Source organism: Saccostrea echinata, unplaced genomic scaffold (assembly GCF_033153115.1).
Source record: "Saccostrea echinata isolate AGI-Se365-2 ecotype Australia unplaced genomic scaffold, CSIRO_AGI_Sech_v1 ptg000029l, whole genome shotgun sequence".
Taxonomy (NCBI): Eukaryota; Metazoa; Mollusca; class Bivalvia; order Ostreida; family Ostreidae; genus Saccostrea; species Saccostrea echinata.
In genome coordinates, this window is record NW_026889778.1 from 3829484 (window position 1) to 3843444 (window position 13961).

General features: G+C 32.1%; 1 long non-coding RNA gene across 1 annotated transcript; it reads right to left on the reverse strand.

Annotated features, from left to right (window-relative positions):
• Nucleotides 1-202: 202 nt before the first annotated feature.
• Nucleotides 203-3009, reverse strand: LOC133194361 (uncharacterized). Its single transcript, XR_009722059.1, has 2 exons — nt 2920-3009; nt 203-560 (listed from the first exon to the last, which is right to left on the reverse strand). It is a non-coding gene; the product is annotated as an uncharacterized LOC133194361 (long non-coding RNA).
• Nucleotides 3010-13961: the final 10952 nt, after the last annotated feature.

A 13961-nucleotide genomic window follows, 5' to 3' on the forward strand; every position in this document is an offset into this window, starting at 1 on the left:
AGAGAAAAATCAAAACTATCTTATTTTTCATGTTACTGGTTGATCAAGTTACAAGTTCATAGGTCATTATTCGTTTCTCAAAAAATAAATGTATTTTTTAAAAAAAATGATCCATTGAATTAGGAATTCATCTATATTTGTTACATACTTCATTCAATAAATGCACTGGCTTCTCTTATTTTCACAGGATTCGAAGCGCAACTAAAGAAATTAACAATATTTATTATACCTAAATATCAGTACTTAAAAACAACATAAAATATAACGTTTGTTTTATTTCTTTTAACCAAAATCAAGGCATACTGTTCTTTCGTTAGGTAATGTGTCATTGTATGTTAGCCATAGTTTGGTCTCCGTATATAACATCCACATCTTCTTGGCCGGCTTCTGGGACAGTACCTGGAGCGTCTACAGGATCCAGTTAGGTACCCTCTGCGTCGGCAGTATCTGTAGCATTCTCTATTCCTGCATCTTCTCACACATCCACCTTGACCCACTACAGGATCAACAATAACCAAAGACAGAAGACACAACAGAAGAAGCAACACGGCTATCCTCATCTAAAACGAAATGTAAGCGGTTTATTATTATTTTAGCTTAACATGTTTCATTTTGCATGTATTATCAATGTACATGTGTATGTTTTTTTCATTTTTTTTCATCTTTTGAAGATATTGATTTTTAATCTTAAGTGTTTTTCCGCATAATTTGATACGTTAATAAATTAATAAATTACTGTTTTTCATTATTTTCATTAAAAGTATAACATATGATTTCAAAATATGACCATAGGATTAATATATACTGTCTTTTATGAATTAAAGAAAATAAGAACCAGAGTTTCTCAATTCCAAATCGGTTCAATAGTAATGTATATATTTTGATAAAGGGCTCATGTGAAGATAAAAATTTTTAAAAGTGTTCTATGCTTAAATCACTTGGGACATGTAAACATGTATAGTCATTTAAGGGATTTTTAGTTCAAAATGATCAATCAACATCTCAGAAAATAATATGTGTTTATAATGTTTTATACGTCCCTGTTTTTAAATGTAGTCTAAAAATTCAGCCTCATGTTTTTTTGTTTCAGACCTTGTAAAACAAATCTTTACCGTGATAAATTTAAGTACGAAGTAACACAGATAAATCTTGCAAGGCACGCAGGTTTGTTTCTGTCAAACTCGAGTAGATGCTTGAAAATCAGGTGCAGGACCTAATCCCCACCCCCACCTCCAACAAATGCAGCATACAGCGAAATTCAGCACGCCGAAAACTTTAATGAATCTGGTATATACAGGAAGTTAACATATAGTTTTTCATCTCATAAAAAGATTCAGTCCCAGTCTAAGGTAAAAATATTGGAATCTTGAGGGAGACTAAGAAATTTTTGAAAAAAACCAAAGGCAGAACAATTTGTATGAAAAATGTCTGTCAAAATATAACCCAACAATAGGCTGTATTTGCAAACGAGATCATTACATAGATCATACGATTAATGATCATGAAATGCTGATTTTAAATTTTTGAAAGCCTTACAACCTCAATTAATTTATCAGTAGCCTTCATTTGTTAATCATTGATAGTGCTTTGAAAATGCTCTTGCGACTGAATCAGGTGGATAAACACAATATGTACGTGATATTGAAATGTTACTTCATAAATAAGGGGAGTTGACGATTGAGAAATTTAAGTCATTATACTTGTGATATGCTGCAGGGATTAGTTGGTCATATATCTATAGGGCACATAAAATATATAAAAAGATTTAATTTAACTCAAGCCATTTTTTAATCAAGTTTAAAGATAAGTATCCCATCAAAAACTACTCCAGACTAATTAATTCCTACCTGTATCCAGGACACAAGGCTTTTTAAAATTCTTTATTGTTTACTACCGCATAACAAAAAAAAAGCATGGCAAACTATCAAGGATTGCCATTTATTATATAAAAAACATGGGCATTTTTTCTTTATTTTAAAAATTTCTGTTTTTTTTTCTTAAAATAATTTCAGTAAGATTAGATCCACGTTCTCATGATTTGATTTTGTATTATTGACGCCCTGAAACTAAATTATTGATACAAAATATTAAATCTTTAGAAAGAAAAAAAGTAATAATCGTTTGCTAATTAATTACTGTAAGCTGCAGTATTCGGAGGAAAAAAAAAAAAGCAAGTGTTTGTTTACTTATACCCAGGATTGATTTGTATCTCCAGTACAAAGATAAACAGAAATTCTGTAACATGGAAAATATGTCAGATGTCTATGTTATAGCATTGTGTGAGAATGTAGGAAAAGGAATGAATGTAATGAATAAAGCTCAATCTGGTACAAGTCAATCAACAGTACTGGTCAAAGAAATTCACGCTGAAATTTGCAAAATGTAGACGATTTTCATTTCTGGAAAGGAAGGGGGGGGGGGTTAAAATTAACGTTCAATATTGATAACTTATGGGACATCAGTAAAGTGCTTATGCTTTTAAGCTTTATTTTGTTTTCATCATGATATTCTTTTTATTACGCAACAGATGTCTCAAATAATTAAAGACGTCAACGTACTAAAACCGGAACCTGTGTGAAAAGAGGTCTGCAATTATTGGATAAAACTTTACTCCTATGAATAACAATTTGCTTTGTCCAACAATTCTTGTTAAATAAATCTAAAAAATTGTGCATATAACATTAACGGTACATATACTCAATAGATGAACCTGCTTCAAGATCATTAAGATTTTTATATTTATCCTAAATCATACTTCGTCTTTTGGATACCAGAAAATGTAATACTAAGTCTTGTACGTGCGGACAAGACAAAAACGTTAAGTAAAAAATTAAACTTAAAAACCTTAGACACTACGTACTAGCGAAATCATGTGATTGAAAGAAAATTTAGCCATCAATTGCAAACCAGATGCCTTACCTTTAATGATTTCCAAGCGGAGGAAAAATATACTCTAAGTAAACTTTTGTAACTTGGAGAACTTCAGGCGTATATATATGCATGTTGCATCCAAATGTTTCATTGGCTGACCAGACCAATAGAACAATTACGTAAAATAAAGACAAAGCAGTGTCAATTTGCCCAAAGCAAATCATATATTTGAAAACACGTTTTGTGTGCAATTATGTAAGAAAATGTTTATATTGATGGTTCTAAACTTGGAAACAATCCATTTTGTTCTACATTTTTTTTAATGTGACTGATTAGATTTTTTCAGGGACACATAAAAAATCACCTCATCAAATGTAAATAAATGTGTACTTTTTAATTTAGCTTAAATCACATATCCGGTTATTATCAATTTAAAACTACTTTATAAAAATAATATCTTATTGTAGATATATTATAATTTACATTTGTTACACATTTTACACATTTACACATTTGTTTACACTCACATATATTTTTAAATGCGCCAGGTAGCAAAGTTTGTATCATTTCTTAGCATTCACTCCTGTTTTAAATCAACAACACTGTTTTCTGTTCATTAAATGTGCTTTGAGACCCAGTTTGTTTATCAATAATGACCATCCCCGGATCAGTTCACTTATTCCTCACACCTGTTGTAGGTTATTGTTTTACACTCTGATGTATGTATGTCTGTAAGCAAGTTCAACGTCAATCTGTAACTAAAGAACAATTATTAAAAGAGATGAATGACTTGTTTTCCAACTAAATTACCTCCCACTCATTCATTTTGTGGTCTGAATGGGGATTTTAAGATAAATCAATCCTCATTTAACACTTTAGAGTTGAATTTAAATGTGTCACAAAATGAAACAATCTCCTCAATACGTACTAAACATTACATTTAATAAAGAAATGTATTCGACTAAAATTTTATGTGAAAATTCATGAAGGTTATAAACAGAAATTAAACAACTATTAACCATAATTATGGATTGGAGTCCATATGCAAACATTTTATTAATCGAATGCACCATGGACCATATGGGTTGTGAATATTTAAACATTAAGGTCAAGATCAAGTAAATAAAATTTGCCTACAGATTTCTCAATTTGAGAAATGAATTGCTTAAATGATGCTTATAACAATAACTTGGTAAAATAAGGTCTATCGAGGCTTAATCGTAGGGTAAATTTCACGGGAAAAAAAACAAAACAAAAAAAACATATTTCAACATATCAGACAATAAGAATATATGTAGATTGCCTACAGTCTCTCAGAAAACGGTAAATTAGATATTCTTTTTTGTGATAATGAATTAAATATAGGTATCGGGTTTACTTTTGAAATAATTTTAAAATTAAATTCCATAAAAATGCTTTATTTTTAACATAAATCTATTAAGGCCATAAATTAAAAAAAGTAAGTTTAAAATGCGGGCGTGACCGGTTGGCAGGGGATGCTCACTCCTCCATGGCAACTGATCCCAGCTCTGATGTCTTAGAGGTCCGTGTTTGCTCTGCTCTTATTTTGTAATGTTTCATGGACATATAAGCTCGAATACTGTTCGTTATCTCCACACACACCTCTTTCATAATTATCAAATCATAATGGATCAAGCACCAAAAGACAGTCTTAATTCATTTACTAGACCTTAACCTTAAAATACCCTTTTTTCATATGAATATTTCTATTTAAACGTTATTATTAACAAAAGTGAACGGGACTGCATGGGTAGCGAGCTGGGCCTATTTCAGCCCCTCTCCCACTCAGTGATCAAGATGAATACACACAAAATATGAATGTATATGTATAAGTACCATAAATTCAAGACTTTTCCTTAACTATCATTGAATCAAACAGCATGTATAAAATCGGGTTTTACATCTTTCAGGAAGTTTCTCTATTCATCAAATTTACAATCTCAATCAGCAATGCACTTAGAATAGACACAAAATTATATAGACTACGATTGATTGATTGTATATTGTTTTACGTCCCATTCGAGAATTTTTCACTCATATAGAGACGTCACCATATACCGATGAAGGGCTTCAAATTTTGACCTTTACTCGGCACTCAGGGCCATTGAGCAGTGAGGGATCTTTATCGTGCCAACGCCTGCCGTGACACGGGGCCTCGGTTTTTAAGGTTATACACTACGAAAAACGTACTATACTTGATTAAAGATTTCTACTAATTATAGATTTCAAAAACCAACTGTATAATAATATAACTATAGTAATTATATTGATCTTGTAAGTAAATACAACAAACTGCTGGGTCATAATTCGACTAACATGTTTCATACCAATTGTTTAGCCTTTCTTTTTTTTATTTTTAACTAAATTTGTCTACATATTATTCTGTTTACCTGATCAATACACAGGGCTTAAGGCGGGTGGGACAGGTCGACAGGGGCTGCTTACTCTTCCTAGGCACCTGATCCTACCTCTGGAATGTAAAGGGAAAGTGTTTATGCCCTGTGAACAAATATGTAATGTGTTGTTTTTAGATTTCTTGAGATCAATTACCTATACGTTATTTCTCCTATTTCATTTAGAGTTTGCCATAATGATATATGGAGATAATGAACGCTTATGAAGCTCAAAATTCAATGAAACAATACAAACTAAGATCAGAGAAAACCCAGACCCCTAAAAACATCAAACGCGGATTCAGGTGTCATGGAGGAGTTAGCTCCCCCTGTCGACCGGTTATACCTGTCCTGTGCTCTTTTTCATGATTGGAGAAACGTAAATATTGAAGACAATTTAGTGTGAAAATAACTATTATAATATGGGGTAAAACAATATTAAAGAAACAAGTGCCTGTTGATAAAACAGCGGGAAAAAATTCATTATTAAAATAAATAAATTAATAAATAAAACAAAATAAATTAAAATAAAAATTGACCAATGTGATGTTCATTACAACACTCGATACATACCAGTAATTATACTCAACGTGAAGAAAATCCATTGTAAGATATTAATTTCACATCATAATAGTTACAGCTAATATGCTCAGAAAAACCCTGCAAGTCCAGTGTAACAGTTGTTTTTTATGTTTGTCATCGTAAGTAATTGGGAACAGAATTAAAATAAAGCAAGATTAAGGAACTATTCGGAAGAAGTAACGAACAGATACATCTTAAAGTATTATCATTGTAAACAGATTCAAAAGGACGAAGTATAACTCATAAAAGACAAAAATATCACAGCCATAAATTATAACCTTTTTAATCTACTTTACGCTTGTTTACATTTGAAGGTATTGTTTGTTTGTTTGTTTGTTGTTTAACGTCCCTCCCGAGAATTTGAAGGTGGATTTCTGTTTAATTCCTCTAGGTTTCTCCAACATATATATGTATTTGTTTGTTAAACCGAAAAAGAAAAACAGATAATTTGTGTTATGAATATTTATACCGAAACCGGTCACGTCAATTAATCTTCATCTGGACAAGTAAACATTGAAAGGTGTAAAGACTGTATACTTTCGGTTAAAGTAAATAGTAAATGATTATTTAGGTAATAATATAATGCTATGTTTGTCGTCAATTACTCAGTGTAACACTTTGTTGTAAAACATTCGGCTGTATTGTAATATTTTAAGATTCATATGGGTACAGCCCACTACCCAGATAGCATGACTACGTTGGCCCAACGTTGGCTATTGGTTGGACCGTTGGTCGATGGTTGGCGTTGGGTATGCAACGTTGGCCCGACGTTGGGCCAATGTCAACATAACACTATTTTAGTCAGAAGCCGAGGTTGGTTGGGGACACAACGTTGGCCCAACGTCGGGCCAACGTTGTTAGCTTGTCACCACTAAGTTGACGGAGTTTGTTGGGAGTACAACGTTGGCCCAACATTGGGCCAACATTGTGAATTACGTCCTTATTTTGTTACATTTTGTTGGGTAGACAACGTTGAACCAACACTGGGGTGAAGTCAGAATTCAGGGGACACTGGAAGTATTCGTTATAAAATCGGACAAAGAGAGAGTGAAAGAAAAAGATAAATATTATGAGTTAATTATATGTATTTAATGTTACACATACCGTGTGTTCTTAATAAACATGCAGGGATGTATCAAGTTATTAGACGTAAAATATGTTTAAATCTTTAAACACTACAATAAATTAAATGTTTTTGAGAATCACATAAAAAATTATTCAATTATGCATACATCTAAATTAACTTGCATAAAAAAATAAAAATAAAATGAAAATATAAGACAAACACACTATAAAAACTTCCATTACATAATTTTTCTAAAGTGTTGGATTGAGGGAGCATATTCCAAGATAAGAGCACATTTTCTGACCAAGCAGTTAGGGCAGGGTTTTTCACAGCGTGAGACTGGCCAGTTTCTATGGTAATCGTGATATCTGATAGTACCGGATGGTCAAATCTGCATCTCTTTAGCACGTCCAATATTTTAATCACAGAGGTTTCCTACAGAAGAACGTTGAAGGTTTTATGTAAAAAAGAAAGCTTTGAAATGTGTATTCTTTAATGTGGATTTTTAGAGTTATGTCCAGACATTTCACATATACAGAAATGTAAGTACCATTTATCTCAAATTATTTCATATTTTAATGCACAGAATGCAAAGTTTGTTTATCTAAACATGCTTAATGCAATCTTCATCTTTTTACTAAGCTTGTCTAAGTTTTATGTAACTAGTTCAGTAGCTAATCACTGTGTCTTTTCTGCATGATGTATAAATCATAAAATAAAACGTATCATTGTTACCATTAAAATTTAATTTGTACACGGTTAACAGCTCTTGAGCTTTATTTTTGGAAAATGGTAAATTAATTAAGTGCATCAACAGTGACTGTAACAAAGGAAAATATATAATAACGTCCACATTCCAATTACATTTGGATTCATATTAAATTTTATTTTTTTGAATATCTTTGAAAGTTTGGCTGGGTCAGTTTCATAATCATTTAGACATCTATAACATTTTGTCATATTTTCTACCAAATTTTAAGAAATCACGGAGTTATAACTTGGTGCTTTAATGGAAAGCAAATGTTTTCTTTATAGATATGGCAAAAAAAGAAGAGAATATTTGCTGCCATGTTCTCTAACAAAATTGCAAGGAATTTCATTGGATGGGCAAATGAGGAAAACCGGCTTTTTCAAAGATGATGGGGATTTAAAAAGTAAGTAATAAAAATACGTGCTCAGTTTCCCCCCAGAAAAATGCTATAGCCGTACATTGCTACTAAATGTAGAAAAAAAATAATATTACTAATTTTAAAAAAGAATACAAAATAATGAAAATATCCATTGTATTAATAGTTTCTAATGCAAGGAATAAATTACTATGAACGTGTATAAAGTACGAATTTACTTCTAGTTTTCAGCATTTCTCTTTATTTTGAGATTTGCTAAGTGGATTTAACTTTTATTTAAAGGAGCTGTTCGAACTAACCTCTTGTGTGCCGAATGAATTCCTATAGAAAATAGCAATTCCACTGCATGTGATCATGAAGGAAGAATGAGAACAGACAGGGAAAGAAAGACGGAAATGTGTTCAAATATGCAACAGAGGACAGTGATTGGTTATTAACCTGTTAACAAGTGAATTTGCGAAAAAAGTGTATATAGTAACAATGAGTAGAAAAGTTTGGTAATTTGTTCTAGATACAAATTCTAATCTTAAAAAAGGTACATTTGTTATTTTATACTTTCATTCGATTCCCTTGTGTAGAAAGAAAACAATAAATTCCATCACTAATAATATATTTTGTTCTGATAAAATTAAACTAGTTGAACAAGCCTGATATTACTTTATTTATTTTAGCTAACTTGTATTTTCAAGTAGGATTGGATGTAGTTTTTTTTTCTGATTGTAGAGACGATCGAATTAGTTCATATGCAGATTTGTAACAATTAAATTGTGTATGACTACACATTAGGCCAATGTTGGTCCAATATATCGGGCCAACATAGGGCCGATGAGCAAACTGACATTGGGTCAACGTCATTTGCCAACATTGGCCCAATGTAATTAATGACGTTGGCCCAACATTGACCCAATGTCGCATTCATTGGGCCAATGTTGGACCAATGTTGGACCAATATCTGTAGAATCACACTTTACATTGGGCCAACGTTGGCCCAACATATCGGGCCAACATTGGGCCGATGAGCAAACTTACATTGGGCCAATGTCATTTGCCAACATTGGTCCAATGTAACCGATGACGTTGGCCCAACGTTGGCCCAATGTTAGCTTGCTATCTGGGTAATTGTTTTCCCATAGGCGGCAATGTTAACGTTTCTTCACATAGCAATGTCCCATCTTCGCTAGCCAAGGGTTTCTGATACGCTACTCTCCTCATAAGCCCTTGGCATATGGTGTTAAAAAAGTGGGATTTTTTTCTCAAGTTGTGATTGGAGTTGATCGAAATCGTTCGACCAATCAGCAATTGTTTTTTGTAAATGACGATATTTGTGTTCGGGATATATCTTGACTCTTTAATATCGGTAATGTAAAACGCAAGTGCACAATGATCCGTAAGATAACATGCCATTCTATGAATAGCTATATGGTCTCATCCAATATCTAAAGCCACGTGCAAAATATGTGATTAAGAATCTATACTGAAGATGTAGATTTGCATTTTTACTTGTTTAAATAACAAATTAACATAACTCAATACCTTCTTGTTAATTATTCTTTAAAAACAATTTTTTTTAAAATACGCTTTTTATTTCTGTCAATGACGCAATCTGTGCGTACCTGGTAAGAATCACGATCATGTGACAAAAACAATCCCGTCTTTTGTCAGCACCGTATGCCAAGGGTTTATGAAGAAAGTGGCGTATCAGAAACCCTTGGCTAGCGAAGATGAGCAGTGTCCCTAATTTTCGTTCAGCATTGAGTGACCCTCAAATCAAAGCACGTCAAGTTGTCTTTCCTTGGTTAAAATCTTGAGGTGGCATGTCCGATTCGTTTTCCGGCAAAATGCGTCTGTCTGCGTTAACCTCTGAAAATGAAAGTGAAAGTAGGGATTTCAAGACTTCTCACTAGTTCTGCTGATCTTCTTGATAAATTACATCTGCTAAGCTTTTTAGCAAGGGAACATACTCCTTACCAACAAGTATGAGGCTCAATTCAATACCTTATCACAATTTCTTTTATTCAGGTCTACAAATTAAAGAACTTGTAATTTTTTCCGCACTACTTTCTTCTCCTACCGATTCTAAAAATAATTAGAGGTATGTACCCAATATGAAAAAGTATTTTCTGGATTTAACAGCGTTTTACATCATAAGTCATACTACAGACTACGTAGTGACATTATGCCAAATTTCAGGAAAATTTAATCATTAATAAAGATTTTATAACATGCACAGTTCTGTATGCAAAATTCTTTTAAAATGTTTCCATCTAACCACAACTGCACCCAAATTTTAAGTCATCGGTTAGCCTATTAATGAAGTTAAACCATTTTTATTCTCTTTCAAAACTTTAAATACATCAAGCAAAATCATAATCAAGCACTCATATGGGTCCATTTCTTTTATTTCAAAAAATCAAAGCATTTTTGCACAAAATTTTTACATCCCTCACCCTTGAATTCATTTTTTCTCCATGATTGACAAAAAAATTAAGTTTACAAATACCCCGAAAGTGATAAAAATAGAAAGAACTGATTATTTCCTGTTCATTGATGTATTATTCATGAAAATTGGTGTAGGAATAAAAAAGTTATAAGCCTTTATATTCTTGTTTACATTCATCTGTTTCAAAGCAATTTTTACGCCAATGCAAGTTCACTCATCTATGACGTCATAATGACATCATAATAATGGATTGCTTATAACACATGTAGTGTTACCTTTCCCGTAATTTTAATTAAAGATGAAATTTAAACTAAAATATTCATTACAACTATAAAATGATAAAAATACTTGCATGAGCAGATCAAATAAATAGTCTACAGAAAATGTATTGTTTCCATGGTAACCATTTTGTAATTTGTAGGAAAATGAAAGAGAACTTTGAAAACTTTGAATTTCCTTACAAGTCGCTCATTATGACTGACAAATATTAAAGAAATTTAAACTCTTATATTTTTTATCTTAATATTTTATCATACACAACACTATGAATGTAATTGTTTTGAAATTCTTTTTAAAATATATTAGCTGTAAAATATATAGCATACATATACAGCTTAGTTTAATGGTCACTTTCATAGCTCAAATATTCATTTAAAATCTACATTTTAAAAGCTTTAACACCACCATTCCCCCCACCGCATACACACACACATACACACACAAAGAAGCTTTAGAAAATTCAACTTACATATTAAAAATGCTGCCACCATTTTACATGTGAAGACTTAACATGTGTTCAAATTGTTTTTACTGATTGATAGTTTTAAACACTATCTGCATGAACCTCGGAGTTGTCCTGTATCACCAAGATCCTAAAAATCAATTTAAAAAATGTTGCAATAATTAATCAGCATCAAAAAGCACCTAAAACATTCACAGACAGACATCAAACACACAAATCCTACCACATTCCTTTTATGCCCCTAATTTGATATCAATTGAAAATTATGAATTTGCTCTAATTAGTCTCAGCATTGTTAAATTACATGTAAATTAATAATACATGTAAAAAGCATGTTTACTGACAATAATTACACATTAGACAAATACCCACAATAAATTAAAGTCCAGGCTTTTTGATATCATTGACAGCTGCTTTTTCAATAAAAATGGAACTCGTAAATATACTTACCTTGTCATTGGTCATTTGCAAAATTATTTTGTTAAAAAACATTCTGATTGTTCACACAAGTACTCTGAAGTTGACATTAAAAAGATGCTTGAGTTTCTGATTAACAATATCTATGTGGATTTTGGAGACCAGTAGCCCTTTTCACAAAAAAATCTTAAGTTTTTGCATAAGATTTTAACTTAAGAATCTCTTACGACAAATCTTAAGTGCGTTTCACGAACGCATTCGTAGCAGATTGAACTTAAGATTTTACTTACGACAGACTTCATTCCTAGCAACGACTTCAATATGCTTTACAATCCTTAAATAAGTGTGTGAAAATAAAATAAAACTTAGTTTTCAACAATTGTCAGCATAGCAAACATTATTGACAACAAATATCGAATGCAATCATTTGTGAAGCAAGGAAGTTTAAAATCTGACGTCACAATCACAAGTCTGACGTAAAAGTAGGTCATACGAAAATCTTAAGTGAAACTTACATCGTAAATATTTTGTAGTGTATTTCATTTAATTTTTCAACAATGATTGTGAAAAAAATATAAAATATTATTGTAAGTTGCTTTACAACATTCAATTTAACGTGCATCTCGGTTTTTGCGATTATATTTTTACAATAAAATCGGTTTTAAAATACTTAAGAGAGGGTTGGGGCTCTCGTAAAGTTACGACAGATTTTGCACTTACGACTTTCTTAAGAATTTCTGTGAAAATGATTTTTATCATAAGTTTTCACTTAAGATAAAAATATGTCGTAAGATTTTTTGTGAAAAGGGCTACAGGTCTTCCAACAATCTATTGGAATTCCCATGTGTACCAATTGCGCCCCGTTATTAGCAGACCGTTTTTTGTATTAATATGAAGCAGAATTTGTCCAAAATCTTGTACGTGAAAAGAAGAAAACACTTGCTGTGGCCTTCAATTCGACATTTAGATATATCGAAGACGTATTGTCAATTTATAATGGCTATTTCCATTCTTATATCGATACGATATATCCTTGTGAACTTGAGATGAAAGATACCACAGAGTCTGACACATCTGTTTCATATTTGGATATTTTACTTGAAAAAGACGTTAATGGTAATCTAACAACCAAGCTTTCTGATAAACGTGATGACTTTAACTTTTCAATCGTCAACTTCCCTTACTTCATCACCTGCATACGGCGTATATATCTCTCAGTTGATTCGATACGCAAGAGCATGCTCTACGTATGTACAATTTCTAAAACGAGGTAAATTATTGACAAATAAGTTGATGAAACAAGAATATCAGCTGTCTCGTTTAAAGTCATCATTTCGTAAGTTCTATGGTCGATACGATGACCTTGTCAGCAAATACAATTTATCATTGAGTCAAATGCTGACTGACGTTTTTCACACTTATTGTTAGGCCATTATTTACACACTGAATTGTCGACGGATTTTTCCGTTATTTCCCGATCATGACAAGGATCACACGGCGGGTGTGACCGGTCGGCAGGGGATGCTCACTCCTCCATGGCACCTGATCCCACCTCTGATGTTTGGAGGTCCGTGTTTGCTCTGCTCCTATTTTGTATTGATTAATGGACTTTTGATTTTGAATACTGTTCGTTATCTCCATATATTTCATACATGTAATGCAGTTAATAAAATATATAAAAAAAAATGTTAGTGTGCATGTTCAAGCACACACTGCTTAACTTCTAGACAACTGTAACTTGACCGATTTCTTTAAAAGAATGCACATGTATGTCCTCGCTGACATGTAATTCTATTCCATGAAAATAAAAGTTTTCATTTACAAATATTGTAATAAGGCATGGAAACCTTTTTTTTTTCTTTTTACCTCCACAAGATGAAAACTTCCTTTAAGTTTGGCTTAATGGTGGCTTATAGGTCCTCTATGATGGTTTAATGGTTGTCTTTAAGTCACCATTAAGCACCTTTAAGCTACATTTAAGTAATAAATACACCACCATTAAGTTACCATTAAGCCATCTCAAAGTCCTTAATGGATGCTTAAAGGTAGCTTAATGGTGGCTTAATGGTGGCTTATAGGTGCTTAATGGTAGCTTCTAGACAATCATTAAGTCGCCATTAAGCAACCATTAAGCCAGACGTATAGGTGCTTAATGTCCAAACTCCATTAAGCTACCAATAAACCACCTTTAAGCCACCATTAAGTCACCATTACGCAGTCGATAAAACTGCTTTAATGGGCTAAATATTATTTTTATAATGATTTCTTCACAAAAATTATAAATGTCGAGATATACATTTAT